The sequence below is a fragment of the Neopelma chrysocephalum genome, unplaced genomic scaffold (assembly GCF_003984885.1).
Source record: "Neopelma chrysocephalum unplaced genomic scaffold, ASM398488v2 Primary Assembly neopelma1_59, whole genome shotgun sequence".
Classification (NCBI taxonomy): Eukaryota; Metazoa; Chordata; class Aves; order Passeriformes; family Pipridae; genus Neopelma; species Neopelma chrysocephalum.
In genome coordinates, this window is record NW_020897714.1 from 24348147 (window position 1) to 24375389 (window position 27243).

At 43.0% G+C, this 27243-nt stretch overlaps 1 long non-coding RNA gene across 2 annotated transcripts; it reads right to left on the minus strand.

Moving 5' to 3' along the window:
- Positions 1-5839: 5839 nt before the first annotated feature.
- Positions 5840-26604, minus strand: LOC113966171. 2 transcript variants are annotated; one of them, XR_003533731.1, is made up of 7 exons: positions 26451-26604; positions 22360-22503; positions 21986-22162; positions 20915-21090; positions 10512-10659; positions 9453-9641; positions 5840-8616 (listed from the first exon to the last, which is right to left on the minus strand). It is a non-coding gene; the product is annotated as an uncharacterized LOC113966171 (long non-coding RNA). The 2 variants fall into 2 exon arrangements; XR_003533729.1 differs by having other exon boundaries at positions 5840-9641.
- Positions 26605-27243: the final 639 nt, after the last annotated feature.

The window sequence follows — 27243 nt, forward strand, 5'->3', positions numbered from 1 at the left end:
CGCTTTGCTATGATTTCCATTTCAGAGTGTACTGTCACTTATTCTCTGTTTTTCTCACAGCTGCTCACTCCCAGTGTTAGCACTCCCAGAATAGCCTGCTGGCGTATAAATAGGGTTCTCCCTCTCCTGCACATGGCAGTGCTGCAGACTGTACTGTTCTACACTTAATTTTAAGGCACTGTTAATGCCACTAATACTGTGTCTTCCTGTTCCAAGAGGCCTAGATGCTGCAGGTTCCTGGGGTTGCTCATTCTTGGGCGTTAGACAAATGGTAATCCAAAGAGTTCCATCCCAATTTAATCAACAGGGAAAGCAATATCAAGGGAAAAAAATCTCAGTAACTAGAAGACCTTGCTACCTCAAAGTATCTCATGCATGATTCTCTTGAGGTTTGAAATGAATGCTCATTAAAGCAGCCCCACCTATAAAGGAGAAACACTATCCTCAAAGAAATCCTGGTCTTTGGGCAGCACAGTTCTGCAAAGTCAAGCTTGTGGTATGTCACCACCAGGCCCTGACTACATGACCATTTTGGGCATTGTCACATTTCCCAGCCAAGAGGGATGCTCAGCCCTGAACCTTCATCAGGTCTCACTTAGGTTGTTGCAGCCAGGTCCTGGTGTCTTCTACTTATTTAATAATTCTAAAGTGTTGCATAGAATCATAGAATCATAGATTCAGCTGTGTTGGAAGGGACCTCTGAGATCATCAAGTCCAACCCTTGATCCACTACCACTGCGGTTGCTAGACCATGGCGCTAAGTGCCACATCCAGTCTCATCTTAGAAACCTCCAGGGACGGAGAATCCACCACTTCCCTGGGCAGCCCATTCCAATGTCTGATTACCCTCTCTGTAAAGAAATTCTTTCTAATATCTAACCTAAACCTCCCCTGGCACAACTTAAGATCATGCACAACTTAGCCTCCCATGTCATTCAGTTGGGTACCTGATTCCGACCTGTTGAGGCACTGCAAAGAACAGCAATCACTTCACATCTCATGCTGACAATAGAGAAGTATTTCTGAGTGTAGTTACAGTAGTTAAAAATAACAGTAGCCCAAAATCTCAAGAGCAAAGATTAGGGTAGAACACAGGGTGCAAAACATTATTATTATTATTATCATCATCATCATCATCATCATCATCATCATCATCATCCACATTCTAATAGTGAACGTATCACCATCATCATCATTATTATTATTCACATTCTAATAGTGAACACATGAAAGAGGTAGCAAGAAATACCTAGTCTTCTGCTTTTTTTTCCTCTAGTTGATATGTAATTGCTGTTTTTGGTATGTCTCGAAGAAGTTTAAAAAGTGTGGTAGCTCTCAAAGTGATTTTCCTTTTTCCATTTGGCAGATTCCCTACCATGATGAACAAAGATGAAACAAACAAAAAAAAAGGTGAACAAATCAATAGATTTTTTCTCTCTCTGCCCTCACACAACCACTAGCATTACTGTAACAAAACTACTTACATTCTGTGTTTTTATGGGCTCTTGTATGATGGGATCTTGGAGTCTGGGTAGTACTCCTAAATGCCACTGTAATAAAAGGCAAATATAAATTAGAGGAGTTTGAACTGTTTTCCTCAATGTATTTTTAACCAGCAATTACCTATTAATCAAAGTAATAAATACTCTGTGGTCTAAAACTTCTAGATTTACAAGCAATAAACCGAACAATTTAAAATAGCTACTTGCATTGTCAGCAGAAGTTAAGACTGGACTTTTTTAAAACTAAAACACTCTGAACCAAGACATTTTAATGGTCAAGAAATCCTCTAATTTTGCGCAATAAATATGTTGTCCAAAAATAACAGGAGAAATGATGATCAGGTTTCCAACTACTTGGTTAAATTAATAATAACACAAAAATGCTCCCTCTGTTGGTTAATTTTCAAATGGTATTCCGAATATCACAATAGCATCCATTAAGAGAGTATATGCTTTTTGGGAGGAAAAAATCCAAACCCAATCCAAACAAAAACCAAATGAAACAAAAACCCCAACAAAACTCCATAACCCAAATTGAGGCACACAAGAGTAATCTTCATTATAAAATCAATTATGATTTAACAGCCATTAAGCCAAATTATTTGGATCCAGAAATAAGTAATATACACACATCAGAACTCTTAAAATTTAATTTTGGAAGGTTTGCAGGCTAATTGTTTCTGGACCAGGAAAAGTACTCTCTTGCAATGGAAAGAATACTACTGTTATTCTATTTTCTTGTGGAGTGAAAAGGCACCACTGTGTGTCATTAAGAAAACAGTTCTCTATTAGCATTGACAACAATAATACTAAGGAGGAATTTGGGAGTTTTGTTTATGCACATTAAATTTCCAACAAGTGGTTCTTTAGGAGCTTGATGGTTTTGTGCAACGAGGAGCTTTCCTGAGCTTAACAGTTTCCATCAAGGAAAAAAATTCTGTTTCCATGGAAACATCCGAGGTGGACCAAGCATGGATTAATCAAAATACAATGATGCCTTTTTGCAAGGTACTAGAAAAAAAAATTCAGTTTTAAGTGAGCACCGCTGCTCTTTCCTTCCATTCACACTAGAAAGCATGGGAAATTCTCCCCAAATGCCTATGTGACATACAGGTTAATTAGCACAATAAAAAGTTAGGTTTTCTTACATTCGTAATTAGCATGTCATTGCAAACTAGGATCCAAGGATATATTAACATGAAAAAAGAGAGAGAATGAAATAAATAATTTAAAATTACATTTACATTCCTTTTTTGGTTTTTTTTGTGCTACTGGTTATATCAAGTAACTCTTCTTAGATTTGAAAAATTTTAGTAGTTTTTTTCTGTATTCTTAGTACTGCAGGCTCATTTCTTAGTACTGCAGGCTCATTCTGATATTCAAAATCCAAGCTATGGGTTAGGAATTTTTTGTTGTTGTTGCTATGAGTGTACACGATATTATACCATTCTCAGCTACCGTCAGAGAATTTTCTGACACCACAATTTAGCTGCGAGTTCTGCCATTGCCCAGGGATGAACAAAAGACTATGTAAAAGCCAGCCTGCCTTCATCTGTGTTCTCAACAAAGCAAAATGAAACACGGCTCCATTTTTATCAGACCACTTCCACTAAAGTACTTATTTTGTCAGTTCTTTGCCTTAACAAAATAGGCACCATTTTTTTTATGACCCATGAAGTTATTTTCTAATTATTCTGTTATCAAAAGATGTTCAAAAATACTCAGAAGGTGTTAAGAGTGGCACACAATAAATAAAATAGAAACCAACAAATACCAAATGACTGTAAGCCCTCCATTTGTACACAACAACATGACATTAATGTTAGAGACACAAAATGCACTTCCACTTCTAATCCTACCTCAGAATGAGGCTCCATTCTGAAAAATTGCCAGCAATAGCATTGGCAGGGTTCCACTTTTGTGTTTTTCAAAGGTTTGGTAGCAAATACATGCACAGATTTTTTTCCTCTTTGTTTTATTACTTTCCAGCAGGGATCTGAGAATCGAGCTGGGTTTTCCATCTCCAACATCACCATTAGTAATAAAGGCTATGTTGGTGAAATTATGATCACAATAATCTGTGTGTAGTCCCTCTGTTATTAAGAGATTTGCTCAGATGTTACTTGGTGAAGAAGTCCCTGATTGAGAAGTGGCACGCATGGACACCTTGGTGCACGAGGAGGATGCGCCCTATGGGCTCCCGCAGGTTTAAATGAAGTAGAAAGCAGCATTTCCGTCATCCAGGCAGGCAGATATGACTCTGAATACACAACAGCTTGGTTTGTGCAGTCACGCACCGCAGCAGCTCATTCTGAGAAACAGGTGACAGTCAATCAGTTATTACTTACATTGGAGAAAATTCCATAACATTGTAGGCATTGGCTGGTCAGGTGAGCCATGTGGTTGCTTTCAGGGCAGTTTAGGGGCATGCACACCCCACTGTGCAGCCATGGTATGTGCAAAGGGCACATGGGGCACTGCAGGAGACCAGGAGCGGGAGGATTTGCTCAGCACAAGTTCAGGTGAGTCTTTGCAAGGGCACAGGCATGCGGAGTGGCACAGATGCCCACGACAAGGTGCCAGCTATGGAAGCTAGGGACATATGGAAACACAGCTTCCACTGTGGTGAAAACATGGGCACAGGGAGGCATTAACTCTTACAGGACTGCTGAGAGGCTGGCACACTCCTGCTTTTGGACGCTGCCCTTCAAACCCCGCTGTCACACTGGTCTGGAGGGGCAAGAGCACCACTGGCACGGCAGCACCGGCACAGCTGGCTGGAGAGAGGATCAAGCCACGAGGCAAACACAAGCCATGTGGCTGAGCAGCATGGGCTCCACATGCATCTGTGTACGCTGAGTGACACAAGGGTTGGGAAGCGTAAGGAAAGGTTTTGGAAGGCCGGGTGGAAGCAGGTTTGGGAGGTTTCCTTGTGCTCCCTTTAGACACTGCCTCCAAGAGCTTGCAGCCTCTTGCCCTTAGCTCTGCCTGCTCCATGCCATATGCCCACACCAGTCCACCTCCCTCAGCAGCTGTTCCCTCTTCCACCAGCCTTTTCCCCGCTCTGTAGGGGCACATTGAGCCTTTGGGGCTACGGCTGCACCAGTGAGGTGGAGGGGCTGAGTTCTTCGCAGAAGTGACCTTTTTTCCTGGCCTTTTTCAGCATAAACATGCCTAAAATGGCAAAATCATTAAGCAGGTGCAAGGAAAGCCCGTAGGTCCTTTTCCCCCAAACCCCTCCACCAGCTCAGCTGATGCAGGATACCAGGATCCCATCTTGCACCAGACAAGCCTGTGTCAGCAGGGAAAAGTTAGCTGAAATCACAGTGTTAGGCTCACCAAACCAGCATTTCCTAGCATGATTTCTTTTCTGCCAGGAAATATTGAATTGCCCTGGTGTAAATACCCCTTCAAAATGAAATCCTCCCTGTGGTGGAGTATGTTCCAACAAAAACTAAATATAAAGTGGATAAAGAAGTACCCTTTTCCTTGCTACCCACGACATTACCTCACAGGCTGATACAAGACTGTTTTTTTTTCACAGACACAACTTTTCTCCATATTTAATACTTAAAACACAGGCTTCTTTATAACACTACATCTTATATGCCTGAAGCTCAAGGGTGGAGATGAGCCGCCTACCTCACTCGGGTGACAAGGGACATCTAGCGGCATTGCAGCTCCCAGCACCACTGCTCAGGCTGCAGGGACAGCAGACACAGCCACCTCACCTGTCCCCATGGCATCCCTCCCCACCGCAGGGAAAACCTATGGCTGGTACAGGGAGTAACAGCTCCCTGCCTTCTCCATCCTCTCATCCTACCTTTGTGTGCACTCTCTCTCCGTTGAGTCTGCTCAGTTCTGCTCCACCATTAAGTTTCCTTAATAATACAATAATATGTTATACATATAAATATATTTTCAGTAAGAGGCTGACTATCTCAGTGACAAAGGCCTGCCATGGATAGGAAAGCATGTAGCCCGCTCCCTTTATTCGGAGACACATACAGTTTTGGAGGAATGCCTGTCCATGTGAAAGTAAAATAAATCAGTGTGTGATTAGAACAAGACTCTTGAAAATTGTAACCACATGTCCAGGCAAAATTTTTGTTTTGTTTAATTAAAAGAAATAATAAATAATGGCATGACATCCAGCTTAATTATTCACATCACTAATAAAAATTCAACACACTGTCATTAGAAACAGAGCAGTACATACTGAAAGAGGGTGGCTTTAGGTTAGGTATAAGGGAGAAATTCTTTAACATGAGGGTGCTGAGGCACTGGAACAGATTGCCCAGGGAAGTTGTGGATGCTCCATTCCTGGAAGTGTTTATGTTGGATGGGGCTCTGAGTAACCTGGTCTACTGGAAGGTGTCTCTACCCGGGGGGGGGGGTAGAGGCAGGGGGGTTGGAATTAGGTGATCTTTAAGGTCCTTTCTAACCCAAAACCTGTGATTTATGATACTTAAGAAATCAGTTTCACAGAATGTCAATTTCTTTCACAAGAAATATTTTGTTGCATGGCTTGAAAAACTGACTGAGATTGTCCCCTAATTGCTCCAATTTCCCACTCCTGACATTTAGCATAACACCTGACTGGCATGGAACTCTCTACATAGGCAGAACTGCACTTGCGCACAATTCCTCCGCTGCTGAGTGGAGTGTGGTGGCCCTCCCATCCCCAACAGCACCCAGAGCCAGCTTGGGGCTCCCAGTTGGGGCTACAATGACAGACTGCCTGAGGGCTACTTTTTTCATAGTATTTATAAGCTTTACTTGAAAATAAACTCCCCAAAACCTAAGGTTTCAGTTCCACAGGAGGAGTTTTGATGTTCCTGTCTTTCAAGGTAGCATCAAAATACTGTTGGTTTTTTGGGTGTTTTAGTTTTATTTTTTTCTCCTTTCTGCCTCATTTAGATTTCCCTGTGAAGACATTGGGGCTGGAGGGGGAATACAACACCACATGAGTGAAAGAGTAACAGAGGGCTGGATGCAGTGCTAAACCTGTGGTGGTGGCCAAAGTTCTCCAACTTCGGTTTAAGAGACCTCACATGGCTGTGGTTCACCTGCGCCTCAGCCTGGGCTTGTCACATATGTTTAAGAATAGCTGATTTATTAGTTTTCCTCTTGCGTTCTGTTCCAAAAATTATGAAGAACATTTGTGGCTGAGAGCAAGTAAAAAATGGCCCTACGGGAGATGCCAGAAACACACAGAAACACTGACTCATTAAACTCACTTTCAGTTTGTTTGGCTGCCTGTCTTTTCCTGTCCCTACCCTTTTTTTTCTCTGAAAACTTCCCCTGATCATCTCTCCCAGGTTTATTGCTTATCCATTCACCATCTTTCCCCTTTCTCTGCAAAGCTCTCTAAATTTCTTTTTTAATACTTTTTTCCTTCCCATTTCCTACTCCACATACATGTGTCCTCTCTACTACCACCTCCTGCAAACACCGTAACCCCCCCAGAATAAGACCACAGGCTGAAAAGGAAAGGAGGCAGGGAACATACAGAGCTTTATAGAGCAAAAAAATAATGTGAATACTTTTTCATGGGAAACATTTAAAGAAACAGGCCTGTCTTTCCCATTTGATATTCTTCTTGGTGAAAAAAACCAAAACAAATAACAACAATTCAAACAAACTACTTTTTCTATTAAAGCATTTCACTGAAATTCAAACAAAATGACACTTATATGTACACCTGCATATTATCTTCTTTTTCTTACCCTCCCCGTTTTCTTTCCCTTTTTTCCCCGAACAAAACCACTGTGTAGTACCCTGTGCGGAAATACATAAACCACCATCTCATTTTCCACAGAGTTCATTGTGGCTATAACACACATGTGTATCTCAAATTTGTAGATGGCAAGTTGCTACCACAACTCCATGATTAAAATCTTCCAGGGAGCACACAACACCTTTCATGGCCCTTCCACTGCTCAGAGCAGAAACCTTCTCCTCTCTGTGAGCAGCCAGCCCTGGGAGATGAGGAGAGACACAGAGTTTTAAAACATCATTAACAATTAGTTTCGAAATGAATGTGAGAAATTTTACAAGGAAAGTTAATCGGCCCAGGCTCACCTGAGCTCAGTAGAATATTACTTTGGTGTGGAAACAAGGACCACCAAACCGAGATATTTCTGTGAAGTACCCAAACCATCAGGAAAGGGATGCTTTGTTTTAGGTAGCGGTGACCCTAAAACTAAGCTTAGAGGATCAGTTCCACCAACAGGCACAGCCGGTTCCTGGCAGGCGAGGCTCGGCAGCCAGCAGTTGGCACTGTTGTTCCACGGGAGAAGGGACGGGCAGCACCAGCCAGGGATGCAGCAGCAGCAGCAGAGTGCAAGCCCAGGGACTGGTCTTCTGAGCATCACTTGTAAACACAGTCCTGAGACACACACATTGCCTGTACCTGAGCACATACACTCTTCATACACAGTCTGCCCAGTCATGTCACTAGGAAGAAGAAAATATTTCCATCATTGGTACAAACACCATGCTTGCTTAGACTCTACAAGTGCAAATCTAATCTGTCTGGCAAGACAGGTGGAACACAGAGTGACGTGCTACAGAAGAGCTGGGAAATTCAAATCGATTTGCCACATCACAAAGTAACAAATGACAAAATTCTTCACAAAAGCAACAAGATAATTCCAAACTCACTCCAAGAATATCTAGAAAAGGGAAGCTTTCTTCCAAATAAGAGGGACCCTCCTCTCCTTCAGTGGTTTGCTGCTTGCAGCACAGCCCAAAGTAGTGGTAGTTGGTGTAGATGAGCAAAACAAGGCCAAAAGAGGGGACATCACAACGGAAAGGCAGCCCTTACAAAACATGCTGATACAAAGGAAGAGGCATTTGTTAATTTTTCCCATCCCAGACCCCTTCAATACTTCACAAGCCTTGGAAAAAGTCAGAGCATAGCAAAAGGAAAACTCAGATCCTGTTTTTTTACAGCTACCTTACCTGCTCCTCAATCAAAAAAAAAATTAAAGTAAAATAAGACAGTTAAAACTACTTACACTTGTGTAGCAGAGGCAGGGAGAATCTCACTGGGAAAAAAATATTGCCTCCACACGCAGCCCTTCTCCTCTTGGACTTCAGTAGTACATGTCTTGGCAAAAATGTTAGAATATGTAAGAATTAAATAGAAACAAGTTAAATTTAAAGAAAAGGTAATCAATTGGAAACATCTGGGCAGGAACTTTAAAAAAGAAAATAAAACAGAACAAGTCTACCACATTTCATTGTGAATCCATGGAAAAGGAAACTAGTGCATCAGTACTTCAGTACATAACATGGGGAATTTTATCAGTCTCTAAGCACAGGAGCGTGAAAGCTTGTCTGAAGAAAGGGTAGGTGTCTGAGCTTTGCCTGTGCTCCTGCTCAGCACCAGAGCTATTTCATCATGAAGGGATGCTCTGTAATCAAGGTAATAACTGGCTTTCAACACACAAAAGACAGAATGGTGGAGAAAAGCCTGGGCTAAAAAAATTAGATGGTTAAGGGTGAGAGATTGTTACTCAAGGTCTTTCTTTTGGTCACTGGTTTGAGGAGGGGAAAAAGACCTCATGATATGAGAAAGAGAAAGGAAAAAAAAAAGAAGACTTATTGAGAAATAACAAAGAAACATTCAGAAAAATTAATTCTGGGATTTGGAAAAGTAAATTGGTGAAGGAGCGAGAGCAGAAGTTTCCCAGTGCATTAAAAAAAATCCAAAAACAAGAGACAGCTTTGTCTAAAAATGTGCCACAAGAAAAACATGACAACAGCAGCAGCAAAATCCTTTCCTGCTGTGATTGCAGCAGCAGCAATGCCAGAGCACATTGTGGGGGGCATGTATACATTGCATTTGGTTTAATGGCCTGAAAAATAAGTAATTCGTTCCTTTACACTGAGACACATTTCTCAGACTAGGGAGAAAGAGAAGGCAGTTTAGCACTACATTACCATGTCTGCCTGTTGCAATGGCCCTCATAAGGGAGGAGCAGCCTTTTTGGAGCTGCACCTGAGTTCCTCTAGCTGTTATTGGCACAGCCTCAAAGGTAATTTTGCCAAGCAGTTGTCCTTCTGTGAGCACATTCCCTCAGAGCAAGCTTACCACCAACTACATAATGGCAAGGAAATTTTTTGTAAATCCTAAAAGAAAATAGGATCATATTAGTGAACCTCTTTTAATCTGCCTTCAGTATATATTTACTGCATTGCCTTGCATGGATATCTATAAAGGAGATACAGTGTTGTCTCTTTTAGTTTTACCCCACGCTAAGTCCCCAGTTATTTTCCAAGGGGAGATGAAATATGACTGCGAAAATCAGTGCACTGTATTGAGAAATCAGCAACTGACTTTTGAAGGTCTGTGTCATACAGCAGGGTCTCACTCCATTGTCTAAGTCATGAATGTCTTACATATTCTGTAAATTCACATTAAAAAATCAAATTACAAAGTTTAAATTATTTTTTATTATGGTCTGGGGTCTCCACTTGCAGAGACAGAGGTAATATAAAACCCATCAGGCTATTTCAGGAAGACAGCATCAGTTCTACACCAGTTATGCCCATTCTGCATTTGGAAGCCCCACCACCATCACAGGATTTGCAGCACAGAGACTAAGAGCTGAGCTTTGCCTGTATCCAGTAATTCAATTTTCCGGTTTCTTTCACAAGGGAAATTTGACACAAGACACCTTTAATCTCACTGCTGTCTCTGCCCATCACTTTCAAGGAAGCTGCAGCAACAGTGGAAAAACTAGATGCCTCTAGTTAAAGGGAAATCTGGATTTTAAAATGTCACCACTAGACGTCCCCTTAGCTCTAGCCAACCAAGCCGAGGTGCTTCTGTAGCCCTGATGGCTTCTTCCAGCCACCCTGTGCAACACCAGCAGCCACGGAAGGAGCAAGGACCCTCCAGGGACTCTACCTACCACCTCACAGTTTTTAGACCACGTTAGCTGCACCCATGATTTATGTGCTACTGTCACACCCCGTGCTTGCCAAGCAGAAACATACCTTAAGTGTTAGCGGTTGGCTGAGAAGAACGGGTCCATTCAGGCCTGGTTGCAGCCTGTCTTTGCCTTTCTGACTGCCTGGGGAAAGCCACTGAGGTGGATCTGCACCAATTCTGATCCCAACAGGTCTAGAAATTTCCTCTGATACCCTAATGAAGAAGCAGAGGTTCAGCGGGTGTAAGGCAAAGCAGCTGTCAAGGGAGCCAGTCTATGCTCTCTGTGAATGGCCCTTACCTTTCAGAAGAGAAGATCTTACATTCCCCACATCCTGCCTGTGACATGAGGTTAGATAAAATATGTTTAGGAGGCATGACCTGGCCTGTAGCCCAGCTGTCTGACCACAGTAACCACACTCTTTCCTTATAAACAAGACACTGTTCCTTCTGGGTATCTGCGATTTGCCAGTTCAGCTTTATTCAGCTCACTAGAATGATTTTTGTTGTTATTGTTGTTGTTGTTGTTAATGCATTTTCCAAAATCAAAACAATGGCTGTGGAACACTGTTAAAAAACACTGCTTTTCCTGCAGCTTTGGTGAAACATGGAAAAATCATCTGTTGTGCAGCCACTTGAAGTGGGTTGTTTAGCTGCTTGAAAAAGTTCTCAAGGAAACTTCTCTGAGAGATGTGGTCACCTGCCGAGACTGACACTTGCACCTTATGTCATAGCTCAAAAGAATGAGATCATCATCACTTCAGGCATTTCAAGCAGGGATAGAAGGACCAGTTGAGAGTTAAGTTCCGCTCGATCAGAGTGTCAAGAGAATAGAGTCAATGACCCAAGGGAGGATTTTCTTTTTGGTCCCCAGTTAAAGCCACAATCACTAACCTCGTCCCTAATAATTTTTGCTCCTCGTTAATATAAATTCAATAATCTCTCTGCCAACTGGGAGTATTGTGAATAATTCATCAAGTAAATTGCTTGGACATAGTTGCAAATATTCCACTAATAATCACCACAAGATCTCCTGCTGTCTTGCTGCGCTCAGGTATTTCACTGTTGACTCTGCTACACACCTGTAATTGTCACTCTAATCAGAATGAGGTTTCAGAATCACTGCTGCTCCTACTCCTGAGGATGGCAGATCGCAAATGCATACCAAGAAAACACAATCTCTTTGTAACACACCTTCTCATACTCCTTTCACAGTATCCAAGCCTTGCCACTCATTAAATACTATCAGTCAGGACACACGTAGGTGATTTAAATCTGTACTGGAATGTTAAGAGCAGAGTTTTCTGTCTTCCAGTCAAGACCCTGCTCAGCCAGAAAGGCCCCTAAGTTGTCTTCTGAGATGTAAGTTGGCTTTCTTCTGTGTTCTCTCAGAAATTCAAACATTCTATGTTAAAGCAGGCAGAGCATACATAATGTACACACATTGGAGTTTTTGGGGGGTTAGGGCAAGAAGTAAGTATTTAAATTGCAGGAAGGGAGATTCAGGTGAGGTGTAAAGGCCTGTTTTCCAGCAGTAGGAATGATGAAATAGTGGAGCAGAGCACTTGGGAATGGTGTAGGACCTTGAACACTGGACATCCTTGAGGACAGGTCATGAAAGCAACCCCAAGAGACATTTGCCTGAAGTTGATTCTCCTTTTGAACATGTCCCCAGCCCCATCACCTCTCTGGTACCACAGTAACACAGTGCAAACAGTCTTTTCCTCTAATTTAAAATGAGATATGCTCCTCTGGGTACTGTGATAGTAGCAGTTACAGAAGATGCAGAAACTATCTCTCTTGCAGACACCAGCTGGGGTTATTTTACAGGGACAACTTTCCAATCAAAAAGGAGGCAGAGCTAAACCATTTCTTTGCCAACTCCGCCCTCCGTAAGTATATGCCAATCTTTCCTTGGACTTTGTCCCTGAATTTGAAAGGTAACCAGAAAGCATCAGATAAGAAACTGGACACATCAAAATAGTCAAACAAAACCTGAAGGACTTTGACAATAAACACGCATGGAGCGAAGACACTTTCACACAGATTCCTCACTTCCGCGTGTAGGAAGACCTACAGCAGAAATTTCGTTTAGGAGAGAAAAATACAGCATTGAGATCTTTATAGCAATCCCTAGCTACTCTCTCTGGTACTTTTTGTCACCCACACAGATCACAGGCTCACAGAGGTGCCATCTTTTGGGCACCATACAAACACGGGACGAGTGCGGGAACGCCCTGAATGGTAATGTAATACAAACAGAGATAAGGGAAGAGGAACAACAGTGAACAAATGCAATGCACTCTGATTACCAGAAAAATCCTGGCTTGCTTCCTAGAGAAGCTGTGGTGGCAGAAGCTGTGGTGGCACCTGAATCAAAGAGGCCTCCTGGAGCAGAGGACAACATAATGTTAGCCAAAATACATTGGGGTTAAATAAATCAAATAAGCACGTCATCACCATGACAAAGCAAAAGATATCCATAGAAGGACAACTAAAAGATCCAGTGTGCTCACGCCACTCTAAAGGCTTAAACAAACTAAACTTAAAACAGTTCAGCTGGTTTATCTTTTTAGATAATTTATAGAGCAGTATCATACCACCACAACAGGGCCCACTCAGGACATGGGGATCACCCCAGCTCTGCCCCCTCACCAGAATACCTCTCCTGGCAGAAGCTGGGTGGGACATGCGGTGTGGCTGATGGAAGCAGACTCAGGTGCCTTAGCCTGTGCCCCTTGGAGGTGATGCAGATTTGATGGCCAGATGGGCCCTCAGCATGGCAGCAGCCCACAGCCATTTACACCAGGTTCCTTCAACAGACTGAAATGCACTCCTAAATCAGTCTGAAACTACGGTCTCCTCTGCATTCACTCCTAAACTTAATACAGTTTGTGTCAGATTCATCCTTTCTCTCCCTCTCTCAATCACATCCACACACACAGACACACTAAAAAGATAAGCAATGCGTTGTTCAGTGTAATTTCATGAGTTCCACTTTCTAATGACACTCCCCAAACCTGCTACCTCTTCTTAAGGCTAAAATACAGACTTTCACTCTGGTCCTTTCAGAAAGGGTAGAGTTATTGCTTTGCTTCCAGCTAAGCAAATTAACTGAATTTGCAAATCACAGCTACATTCACAATTGTAGCACTAACACAGGGAAAATAGCACCTCAGCTGGAAAGTCTTTCAGCTCCTAATGTCTGAGAGTAAACTTTCTTGGACCTATGAAAGCAATTATTTTTCTGTTTGAAAAGAACTTCCTCCTACCACTTTGATACCAGGCTGCTATCACTATTCAAGTATGCAAATCTGACCAAGCCACCAAAATAAATGTTAAAAATCTCCCTGGGAATAAAAGTACTGTTTGTATAGACTTTAACATCCTTCTCCCACCTTCCAAGCAAAGGCTACTCTAGCAGCTGGTAGGGTGAGGCTCTCCCAGTGAGGTGGGAGCGGAAACACGACAGCTTATCCTTACGCACTGTCTTCAGTGTTTCGCTGAGTTAGGAAAGGACAGGACACCAAACACATTCCATGGCACTCTGCCAAGCTGGGGCCCAAAGGGTAAACAGAAAGTAATACACAGGATGCAAAAGCATCTTTAAAAGAAAGAAAAAGAAGAAAGGGGCACCAGGTGGTCACTGAAATGATCCAGAACAGAGGAATGTGAACGAACATTTCAAGTTCTGCTCTTAACACCTTATTAAACATATAAGGATCTGTGTCTTAGGAGCAGGCTGTTCTGGGAGAACCATGTCAGGCTGAGATTTTGCAAATAATCCATCTCCTCCCCAGTCACCAGTGAAGTCACCACCTCAGCGCCCAAGTGTCCCTGTCTTTCCAGCACTACATTTAAGCACAATTGCCCCAAACATTTTTTTCCCTAATTAAACTGCCTTCCAGTGCCATTACAGTAAATTACCACAAGCAGATTTTGTTCATTTGCTTTTTAACTGCGGACTCGTATAACGCAGCGTGCAAACCCTAACGAAGGGCATTTGTACGCCAATGAGGGTCGATACCACAGTTTAACAGAGAGCAGCTTTGTAAAGGGAGAACAAGGCTACTGCAGTGTGCTCTAGGGCTTTCACTTCCTATGGCCAGCGCCGGATCTCTGTTCCGTGTTAATGAACAGCTGCTGTTCATTCAGCCATCGAGGTGGTCCGCTGGGACGGGCCGCTGTGGGACAATTCGGAGGGGACACGCCGCATGCAAAGTCCCTCCGCCTATCTGAACGCTTGGCATGAACAATGCTGGCCAAACCATCCGTGCATATCACAAAACTCGGGAAGTCACACAGCATCATTTAGGTCCCATGCTCTTTGGTTCAAAGGCAGAGTGGTACAGAAAAGGGCTCTGCTGCTCAGAGAAATAACTCTCTTAGAGCCAAGAGGTGGCCATTACAAAAGCTGTGTTCCTTCAGCCGGGTATTCCAGAAGAGCTTTTGGGCTGTGATGAGGCCTTCTCATCTAGTGGGACACATGAGAAGGCACTCTCCCATACAAGCTAACGTTCCAGTGATTTTCATTCAATCTCAGGTGACTCTTTTTTTTTTTTTTGAGGAGGTCTGAAAATGGTGCATTAATTGCAGTCTGCTCTTAATTGTTTTTCCTAAGCTAAAATAACTCAAAGGTCAATCATTTAAAAAAAAAACAAAACCAAACAAACAATAAACAAACAAAACCCCAAACCCACACAGCAACAACAAAAAAAACCACAAAACACACCTTCATGCTGAAATAAGAGTCCAGGCACTTGCAGTAGTTTACTGGAAATCTGCTTAAATACACAGCTTTAATTAAAAGGGTGTAGTTTTTTTTTTTGCACAAGCCTCAAGAGAGAGTCTTGCCCAGGAAAGGTGATGGGGACAGGGGGTGAAGGCCAGCCCAAAGAAAACCTGGCCATGTGACCATAGAATATTTTTGTGCTATCCTTTCCTTCCCAGCTAGCTGTCCATCCTGTCTGGGAACCTGGCTGCCTCCCTAAGCACACGTGAAGAGTGAGCCATGCTCCCAGCCTATGTGCTGCAGCTTCACTGGTCTCACGACAGCCTCAGTCAATCTCCCCTTATCTTTATTCTCTCTCCCTCGAAAAAGCAAATAAAACCCCCTGAGCCTCTCCAAAGCCAGTTGCCAAGCAGAAATGAAGCAGAAATCCCAAACAGAAACATTGCCACTAGATTATTTACAGGCAAATACATACATGGCAATTGCTCTATCCCTTTATATCTATTTTCTCACCTTTTTGTTTTGGCACAAGAAATAGGCAGCATGTGATAGTAAGGTCAGGGTATCTCTGGTTACAGCAGTGCCTAAGAAGCGTTGTTCTAGTAAAACGACACCATGTGCAAGCCACATTATATAAAAAGCAAAGGAGGCACAGGCATGGGATACGAAGCACTCCAGACACAGAGATATCCACACTAGCCTTAAATGATGAGACCACTGCTACAGGTCCTGCCCAAAAAGCAGAATGTTAGCCTACTCTAAACTTGGCACTACCATGGCAAAACGATTAGGGATAGCTGGAGAGGTAATCCCACTGCTGCAGCTGCCCAGCTCACGCAGCCTGGGTCCCTACGCAGAGCTGTTCTTTCCCACTGTGTTGCAGGGGGCTCACGTGCCAGACAGATCTCTAGTTTGGACAGATAATGTGAACAGAACTAGGCAGCACTGCCAACATCAGCCACAGGGTAGGCGGAGAGAGAGTAGGATGTCATCACCCAAAAGCTCATGAGGCAACCACTACTCTTGCTCGGCACAGCATTCCTGCCAGTGCAACATGACAAACAGCTGCTTGATTTTTGCAGGTGTCTGTACAAGATTTCCCATCCTCAGAGTGTCCCTTTCTCCTGTTTTCTGTTTGGTTTGACTCCTCAAACTACTGTTTTTCAGCTGGTTTCAAAAAAGCAGCAAAAAATCAGTATAGGTTGGGTAAACATACAGGAGACTCCCCAGAAGGTTCATAAACCTTCCACTAAGTTATCCAGAGCTTCAGTTTTCTACCAAAGTGCCTGAAAACAATTTGTCTGCTTTCCCATTTCATTAGGAGGCTGTTGCACAGCTCTAACACTGATATTGCAGCAAGGATCTTTTGAAGGTACTGATTGGCACGTCTTTTCCATTTATTTTCTAATAAAAAAGAATCATACACACTAAGCTTTCTAAAAAGCAACTGTACTGGCATTCAGCCACAGCGGAAAGCACTGCAAAAGCCCCTGATGCTTTTACTTTACAATAAATTCAGACAGCTTTGTTTACAAACGGGACTGACCTTTCATTTAACTAACTTTTTAAAGAAAATCTGAGAAAATTTATTAGTCCACTGTGTCAAATACATTCTCTGAGCAACAGACCTCTGATCCCTTTTACTTGCATCCAGACATTTCAAAACTGGTTCAGTAGGTGTTTTCCCATTTCCAGTTAATGGAGGCTTATCATGGTTTATACACTGATCCTGTTCCATTTAACCACATCTCCAAGGTGCAAGATTAAGAAGGAGTGCTCAAAACCATGTGCTCTTACCAAAAATCTCAGGTTTTTTTTCACAAAGGTGTCCAACTTAGACTCCCCTTGGCCCCACAAATCACATTTCCATAGCATCACCACAGCAACGAAGTGCAAGACTTTACCAAAATCCCTCCAAAAATCTCCATTTACCTTTTTCTGCCTTTTAGTTCAAGCTTCTAAGTGTATTTATGCAAAAGATCAGAAGATGTTGCATACGGGTATAACCAAATGACAGCTGTCTTCATCAAATCACTTTTGCAGTCCTGGAAGTGTTGGGAAGCACTTTATGGCAACTTGTTCCCAGAAGAAGTGCTTGAGTGGCTGCAAGTTCCCAGCCCCAGGAAAACCTGGCCAGTGAGAAGCAGGATGAGCTTCTGCAACCACAGGGATTACAGTGCCAGAGGAGAACATGAAGGAGAAAGTTTAATTCCTTGTTGTGACAGATTTCAGCAAAGGCTTGAACTTCTGTCTCCTGCATCACACTCAGGTGCTCTCCTCTCATGATTAAGTTAATTGCCATTTGTTTTTTCACTTTTCTTCTCACTTTCTACGTCTTTAAAAATTGGTCAAGAGGGGAGCAGCCCCATCCAGCAAGCTCGAAGAGGCAGGGGCTTCAGGTCTACATCCAGGTCCAACTGATCTGTGGCTTGAAGCCAGTTGCCCCTTTACCTCCCTCCCCAGCAGGCAGGGTTTCATCTCCTAAAATCTCCCCTCCTCAGGTTTCTTCACAACATCATTTATAAAACTCTCCTTTTGCTTTGATGAAGAATGAAAACCAGACGTGTCAATCCTCACTTTTTCATGAGGAAATCTTCCATCACCATTTCCTGCCAACCCCAACTGTTGCCTTATTAAGATGCATATATTTCAAGGGTACAGACTGCCTCACCAGTAGTGGAAATTTAGATAGGAATTTTGGAGCAAGGACACAACATGCAACACAATGAGGATCTAGACAGGGAGAAAATTCGGGATATAAATATTTGTACAAATGTGTTCCTATATTATACATGATGATTTCTGCAAAACAGAGAGTATTTCAAAAAATTAAATTGTCCTGAAAGAAAAAAACAAATGGAAAATACAAAAACAGGAGGAGACAAAATGAAGATATTTCTAAAAGAAAGGGACCTTTAAAAATACAACGACGGGGCAGGCTATAGTGAACTTAAATACCAGCCTGCAATAAACTCCATGTAACAGGATCCCTCAACCTAGTCCAGCTCTTAGGAGGTTTCAGCTCCACTTTCCAGGCATATCTCTTCGACCTTGTCTCTGTCACATAAACAAACTGAAATGAACATATGTTTTTAAGTTTGTTTCTGAAATAACCAGACTGAAGCAGAAATACTGCACTGCCTACACTACTCTCCCCCCACCTTCCTCAGGGGAGAAAGCAGAGAAAAACCATGCGTGTTAGTCATATCAGATGAAGTGCTACAGCGACGAGGATTTATACAAAACAGAGACAAAAAAAGTCTGTTGGTCCCAGCTGCGGGTGAACAATGAGCTGTGAGACCAGGCAGTGACTGAGTGCAAAGGCTCACTCACCTCCAGCCTCGATGGACTCCCCGAAGTACGCATCAGCCCTGCGAGCGTGCAAGAAATCACCAGGCACGTTGCAGGGACGTGTCTGCCCTCTGCAACATGCAGAGCTGAGGATGTGCACCAATAGAACCCTGTAAATAGATTGGGCAGGAGGGGTAAGGTATTGCTACCCCAGCCTCTGCTGCCCTTTCATGACAGAGGTGGACCACACTCAAGGCACTACAGGTACCGAGGAGGTGTTTTTGTCCATCAGAGGATGCTATAGCAGCCCAAGAGGTGCCCTGACAGGCTCATGTGTAAAGATCAAGGATCCTGCAGTTCTAATCATAGTAACAACTTCAAAAGGAATTACCCCTAGTATCAATAAAGGCTGGGGGATCAAGGGATCGAGAGTAGCCCTGACAAGGACTTCAGGGTAGTGGAGGATGAAAGACTGAACATGACCTGACAATGTGGGCTTGTGGCCCAGAAAGCCAGCCATGTCCTGGGCTGCATCAAGAGATGAGTATTCTCACACTACTGCAAATACATCATTACCTATGAAAACAAACTGACTACATCTACATCCAGCCCTTTCTTTTCTACCCTAGACACTGAGCCCTGCAGATCCTTTTCCTGTCATAGGCCTGCTTGTTCCTTGAAATATAGGCTGCATGCTCTCCATGGATTAGAAAGACATTTTATACCTGTGCCTACAATAAGTGGAACTATATACCTGAAATGGAAGCTTGTTTTTTCAGGAAAGTAAAAAATTCAGACACATGGAATTTCTAATAATCATTATTATACTCACAAATGGATTTTCTCATTTCTCAGTTTGGAGACTCAAAATCTTTAAGGAAGGCTTATCTGAAAGACATATCAAATTGGTAGGAGAACCCAAACCCTCCTGTCAAAAATGTCATTTAATGAACCTACAAGTAAGATTTAAAATTCTTCTGTAAATGAAGGGAGATAGGAAAAGTCAATTTCCACTTTGGAGAATTTTATTTGTTGTCTACCTACAACAGTTCTGTGCATAACTAGTTGAATTGCTGTCACAGTGTCAGGTCTGCAGAGAATATATAGCTATTTATTTTTTAAATGATTAAAAATTTCAGGATCTAGCACTTCAAAGGCACTGTGACAACAATGGAAAAAATTTACTTTGCAAAATTTTAGAAAGCTCAAATTGGCAATGTCTCTTTAATTGGCTTTAAAACATTTAATAAAATTTTATGATACAATCCTACCCTACAGCAACCATTAATCCCATATGGCTATGGGAGATACCAAGTAACCTATGAAAGCTGGAAGAGAACCTTTTGTTTTTTTTCCAGTCTATAGTGTTTACTAAAGCAATTACAGGAGATTTAGCAGATCGTCTCAAAAAAAGAAGTTGCTGCAAGCTCCCCTTTCTTGTTATGACAGGCAGCCCCATGACTTATTCTGGGTTCTAGCCCCAGCTCTGCCCTAGCTGTTTTTCCAGTCTTATGCAAACAAGGAATAGTTCATTTATTTCTGTTTCCTAATCCCAAATTGTATCACTACCATTTGATTTGCAGAGATGCCACACAATGCCCCAGAGAGAGCAGGTTTAACACCGTGCTGCCTCACTGCACAAGATGACACAAGGCTTGGAAAAGTGGTAGGGTAGAAGGTCAGGACTTTTATAAAAGGTAGCTATTTGGGCATAAGCTTAAATAAGGCTGCCAATGAAGTTCCAGCAGGCAAGGTGGTATGGAAGACAAGCGATAGGCTCGTAGAGCTTGGCAGAATGTGATAAGTGGGTTTCACAATACATCAGGAGATTTCTCCATTCGCTAATGTACATGTGAATATCAAAAATTCAATGGCAATGTGGGAAAAGAAAAGCAGAAGATGAATTTTTTTTTTTTAACCTAGGTTGCGGACAAACAGAATGGCCATTGCAAACTGAGAGTGTACTGAAAGTAAAAAACCATCATTGTGGTCTGCATGCAGCACCTTGGTACTAAACATGGAATGAAGTGTTGAACGCAGCTGTAAATCCCACTAGCTCCGGTAAAACCTCTGTTCATAAAGCACAAGCATTCAGGTGGGGTTTCACCTTCTTTGGCAGCACCATTCTGCTCCCACCAGCACTGCCCTCCTCCTGGGCTGCCGTGATGGTCCCCTTCTGGCATGACAGCTCCAGGACAAGGACTAACTCAAGCAAAGATGAGCTTATCTGTCCTTTTGAAGTATTCTGGCACACCTTGAAAAGTGTGCAGGTAGGGTAAAGCATCAATGGGATGCTTTAAAGTCTAGTCTTCTAAATCCCTGTTTGTTCTGACACAGACCACTGCCCACTAGCAGGCGGCACCAGCAAAACCCAAAATACCATCTGTTTTTAAAGCATCCACAGGAAATACCTGCAAGCAAAGAAACCAGCAGGCTGTTAGACTTTACCTGTGGGATTCTCTTTACAAGCTATTAGTTTCCTGCTCGTGATGTTGGCTCCCACCCAAGTGAGATGTACTTCAAAGGAAGAGCTTCCCCAGTAGAGACTCGAGGCTGGAAGTGCAGTGACCAACGGGGACAGGCCACTATGGGACCCTCATCTCCAAGCCTGTGTTGCTTTCACCCTTTTGAAGAGTAAAAGATAAGGAAAAGAAATTGCAAGTGCTTGTTCCCTGCTATGTTTTCTTGTGGCTATTTGCCATGTGGTGCGCTGAGGAAAAATGTGCGATTTTTGTGCAGTCCCGACTGCAAGAAGGTGCTGGTGCAGCCCTGTTGCTATTAGTCAGATATGTCTGCTTGTTACTGGAAGCAAGGAAAGAAACAACATGCCAGTGAGGCTCCTAAAGAAAGTAACATGGAAAACAGCTGTTTATCCAATGCAAGGAAGTAAAATGATCATTCAGCAGAGCTGAACTAAGAACTTCTGTACAGCCCTGGGATGGACCCAAGGGAGCCGTGTGAAGTTACGCATGATGTAAACACGGGAGTTGGCTGGAATAGGAGTCATGTACTGAGGTGAACCCCTGACCAAGCTCTGCATTAAAAGGAGACAAGGGAAATCTCACATTTTTGGAACACGTTAAGATCTGTCCCAAGAGCTTGATTTGAATTAAAGGACTCTCAATGAGTCCCTCCCCCTGAATCATGAGTTAAAAACCCCAAACCTCAAATTCTCAAAGCACCTTAATTGCATGATACAGGCAGTAACCTCCCATGGCATCTATCCCTCTTCTGGGTGAGGAAGAAATGTTACACAGAGGGAGCCACCACCATTGCTTTCTCTGGAGGTATAAGAGGCTGTGAATGTATGATCACATCTTCTCAGGCTGCCCCTTCTGCCACTACTTACTCAGCCTTGGGTGCAACACACAGGGTATTTCCCAACAGCACCAGAGGATGGCATGCTGGAAAACATCAAGACAGGTCTTAGATTTGCAGGATGCCAAAGGAAAGGGCTTTATACTGAACAGGATTAAACAGCAGGACAGACTAACTGAGGTGAGATATGAGGACACTTACTCAGGGCCAAAGGTTAATGCCTCCCCACATGACGAGGGTCGGTATCTGAGGAATCCAGAGGCCACTATGCAGCTACTGACCTTTGCCCCGGGGTCTGAGAGGCAGTGCTCACCAGCTCCCAGGTCGGGCATGTGCCATAGCAAAAGACAGTCTGGAGCAGAAACTGAGATACTATAGCTAGAAGAAAGAGATAACATCAGTAAACAGACCATGATGGGGACAAATAAGCTGGCTTCTAGCTTGGTTTGTTGTAAGCCCTGGTGACACCAAACTGGAGCATGAAGACAGTGCCCAAAGGACAGCAGGCTCATGAGACAGTGCCTATGTAAATGACACCCGTAAAGAAATGGAAGATTACCTTTCCAGAGGATTACCTTTCCAAAGGATTACTTTTTCAAATTGAGTATCTCTTTTGCTCTCCCCACAGTTCCTGATCCTCCAAAGGAGCTCCTGGTCCTCCATGGGGCTTTTCAGGTCGTAAGTAACACTCCCTGGAGGGTAATGGATCAACTCAGCTCCTGAATCATAGAATCATAGAATCAGCTGGGTTGGAAAAGACCTCTGAGATCATCAAGTCCAACCCTTGATCCACTACCACCGCTGTTTTTAGACCATGGCACTAAGTGCCACATCCAGTCACAGAAGAGGACCCCAACAGGAAAAAGGGCACATTTTACGGGCTGTACTGCTAGTGCTGGCTGCCCTTCTGCTGTGCCATAGGAAATGTGTAGTGGTGTATAAACAGCCTGGCTACTTTTGACTCTCGTGTTGTGAAGTTTTGCTTCCTCTACTCCCCATCAGATGTGGGAGCTCTCCCATGTGGCTGCTGCTTCTGGTACAGCATCCTCCACAAATGCATTCAGCTACTACTGTCCAAACAAGAGGGGGATTAAAGTGCTGAGCAGACTCTTGCTATTTGCACAGCCACCCACTGTGGCACCCCACGGCACCCAGCACCAGGGCTGTCGCCGTGTTCATTCCAGCTGATGCCACAGCCTGGCGCTCTGCACCTGTTCCAAGGTGTCATGGGAAGAAGAACAGACCAGGATGGCCACTGCCAGACTGGCCTGTGGGGAAGTCCCTGTGCCTTGATGCAGTGCGAGCACATTTCCACAGTCACTGGAGCGGTGGCACAATAATCTGGAGCAGCTGCTAGCATTCCTCTTGTACCCCAGGAGTGATCAAAGGCCTGCAGTGGCTTCACTTTTTCAGTGTTACTAGAAGAATGGAATAGTGTCAAGGATACACAGGAATTTCCCTTTTATCACAGCTGGAGCCACAGAACATTTATAGGAAGCAGAAGGGATAAGTGATCCAGTCATCAAGTATTTTCCAAAATCTCTCTACAGACACAGGTGGTAGGCACAATTTTCTCCCTGTCCTCATACTCTCCTTAGGGATCCAGCAGAAGCGTTGTACCAGTTCTGGAAAAGTTGGGCCAGATGAGGTCTTTGGAGGTCATTGTGGGACTTGCAGTGAAGAGTTTCACTAAAAGCATAAATATATTATACTCCAGTCACTGCTAAGCCGTAAGTCTTGAAAGTATGAAAGCAAACTTTGGTCTTTCAAAGAAGAACTCACCAAGAACAAGTCCTTAGCAGACATAAAAAATAATCAAAATAAAAGAAGAACACGTTATTTAAGTGTTTCATTGTTTGCCAAGTATCTTACATGCACCATGGGAGCTAGGGAAGAAAGGTCTTTGCACAGAAACTGCTAAGAATGCCTATTATATCACACTTCTCCCAAAGCCCAGGCTGTTGTCATGACGGTGATCACCCTCATGCAACAAACATGATCAAAAAGATCACGAACGCTTCCATATGAAAAATTCCTTGGTCACTAAAAGAAGGAATCCTGCAGGCAATGCAAGATTAAGGTGGGATGTAATCCTCATCTCACTGGGTGTCCTTAAGAACTATACTGTGACACATGTGATGATGTGAATATAGAACAAGAAGATGCTACAACAACTAGTAGAAGTGTTGTCCAGTTCAGCTTACATAATTTGTTACCACACTGGAAAACGTAGCAAGAAGAAAACAAGCAACTTCACTTCATGTATAGCCACCTACTAAAGCACTACATAGACCTTATTTCTTAGAGCTTAAAAGTGAAACTAGAGGTTTTCCTTATGTGTTAGTTTATCATATTTAATGGCAAAAATACAAAAGAAATATTAGTCTTAACACATGCTACCAAAATCTCTAAGCTAAATAGTTGAAAATATGCAAGCAGATATTCCACGTGCAGGACAGACACATGCTATTTTATGTGAGTTATTAAAGGACTAGGCTGAAAATATGCAGACTTTAAGACCGTGTTTTAAGAAATTTTAACTAAAAACACATGCAGAGTATGCATTCTAGCAGATAATTGCACAGAGTGGAGCACGACGTATAGAGAAAATAGAAACTGTAGCAACATGCACTTTTTATCTAATAAATACATGTATTATAAAAGTACTTCCAATTTTCCTTTTTATAAAAGCAAATTTTTAGGCGCTACAGGTCAGCCACCTCTAGAATCTCTCTAATCTAATCTACAATGTGTAAACACACCCAGATTGAGAAAATTCAGAATACTATTTTTAACATATTCCCTTGTACAAACCAAAAGTTCAAAAAAAAAAAAAAAAGAAAACCTACAAATGTCCAAGAAAATATGAAACCTAGAAGATGGCAAGGCCAGTCCTCAGTCCATGGCTCCTTCCCCTTCCAAGAACTAGGGAGTCTATATTTAAAGGCTTTGCACATTTTCCCATGTTCCCAGGATACTCAGCAATTTGAGATAAAATGAGTAAAAGGGTCACCTCTTTACCTGAAAAGATCGCTGACAAGTTTTGTTCAGGTAAGGAGGCCGTTAAGTACTTTCTTTACCTGGGATTTCTGCAAGTTTATAAAGTAAGAATCCTCAGATATCTGACCCACTTTTCCTGCAAAAACTTAGATCTAACCTTCTATATTTTCAATCTATATTATTTGTGTCTGGATACAGGGGACAGGGAACAAAACACGTGCAAGCGTAAGATGCTGCTTCTCTTTACTTGTCTGAGAGGACTAATGTAACTATAAAACTCTGCATCATCAATACAGGAATCACAAACCTCCCTTAGTTGCTTTTGAAGGTGTTCTTGTGTGCTTTACGAGCTTTGTTAGAGAAGGCAAACTTGTGTTGATAGGATGGCAACATTCACTACTTGCTAATAAGATCAGGCTGAGACTTCATTGTTTTTATTTCCTAGAGAAAGAACTGAGATCACATCTGCATTTTATAAAAGCTCCTGAATAGTTACTGATCGACACAACCAGCAGCCAATGCTTTGCCTCTAGAAACTTGCATTGTTTTGCAGTTGGAATTGCTAGATACCATGTCCTCGTAAAAAATCTGGCTAAGTCATTTAAGCTCTGAAGCTGAGAGCTGCATGCACTCCCCTGAACAGCTAACAGAAATTGTTACTAACAAGAAGTGTATGTGACAGGTTCTGGGCTGCATTATTTGGCTTCCTTTGTTCTTTAAAGGATACTTATTGTCAGCTCAAAACCTGCTAGTATTTCTAGCTTCTGTGAAATAAAGCTCTTTTGAGTTAGTAACTCAGATGTAAACGGGAAAAAATGCATTTTCCTATCTGTTTTCTGGGGTTTAATATAAAATCTGCAAATGCGTTAGAACAGCAGGGTAGAGAGCCAGAGGTGCTATGGGACTTAAAAAGTCTCGTGTGTAAAAAGTCTTCACACTATTTGCTGTCAGTTAAGGTGCAGGGGAGTGGGGAAGGACTTGTAAAACCCTCTGCCTCTCTTCAATTTCTCTGACAAACACATTGGCTGAATTTTATAAGGACTGGTCTAGCAGTGAAGCTACAAGTAAGGTGACTTTTGCCTGTTACCCCAAGGTTGTTTGTTATCCGCACCCTGACGCGTGCTGTAGCAGAGAAGGGTGCCTGTCTTGCCTCGTGGGTGACAGACCGCTTTGCCTGCCTGTTCCTAGAAACACAAGTCCTTTTCCTGTTCAAGCTCCCTGTTCTCTGAATTACGGCAGGTCCATCAATCCTTTTTTCACAGTTGCTGTTGAAGGCTATCATGTATCAGACTAGTGTACTCCTGCCAGAGAGGCTCACTTGCTTGTTTGCCCAGGACAGGCACCACCGAGGCAGTCGTTCTTTGCTTAGCTCAGGATCACACACAGCTTAGGGCACACACATCACTCTGTTCCCAGAGCACGTGAGCAAACTGGATGTGTTCTGATCCCAAAGCAAATGAGCAAACTGTGCCTTAAAACTCCCCACAAGGTGCAGGATTGAGAGGAATTATGGAAAAGTGGGTTCTGGGGTGGACTTGGAACATGGAAGCTAAGGGGTAGGAATCAGCCACTGGGCAGCAGAGCCTCTTCATGGAATGCTAATACAGGACTGGAAATAAGGAGGTCTCTGAATGCCCTCTGCCACATCAGACTCTTCTCTACTTACCCAAGTTTCACCTCTCTCCAGGCTTTTGCTCCTCTGCTGGAAACACACTAGAACGAGGGCTGTAGCTCAGACATACAGCTAGAATCAACTTGTCCTCCAACAAACACAGAGTATGTTTAAACATGGTTGGCATGGGGAGAGGAGATGGGAGCTTCTCCTGTAGCAAGAAAATAGCAATCAGTTACATAGGAACAAGGAGGCATGGAGGTGGTCATCGGGTTTCCTTCCTCCATGTCACACCTGCAGGTACCCACAGCTTGCAGACAGGGTCTAGCAGGATGAGTGTGCCCACAGTAACTACAGCCAGGCTGCAGTTTGCCCCAGCTTCCCCTCCTTGAGATGGAACCTACTCACCTTACAGATAGCTCTTTGCATTGTGTTGTTCAGGGAAAGCACAGGCTGTCAGGAAAGCCTCAGTCGCACTCAGTCCACCTTCCAAGGAGCATTTTACAACACTCTACCTTTGTCCTGCAGGGCATCCTAGTTACCTAGAAATTTTTGGGCTGGGATCAAGTTGGCTTGCACTTAGTCCTGAGCTTCTTGACACATTCCTACCCATGAAAGTGGCAATTTTTCCATCTTCACTGGATACCCTATCTAACCAGTAACACTAAAAGGGTCTCTTTGTAGGGTATTTTCCAAGTCAGGTTCCCAGCTCTAGCAGCCACTAACCCTTTCCCTAAATGCAAACTAGCGTACACCTGTTGATTTCAAGAATCTTGCAAAGATAACTTATCACGATGAATCCATTAACCCCTCTTGGAATTGCATAACCCGCTGAACTATTACCATG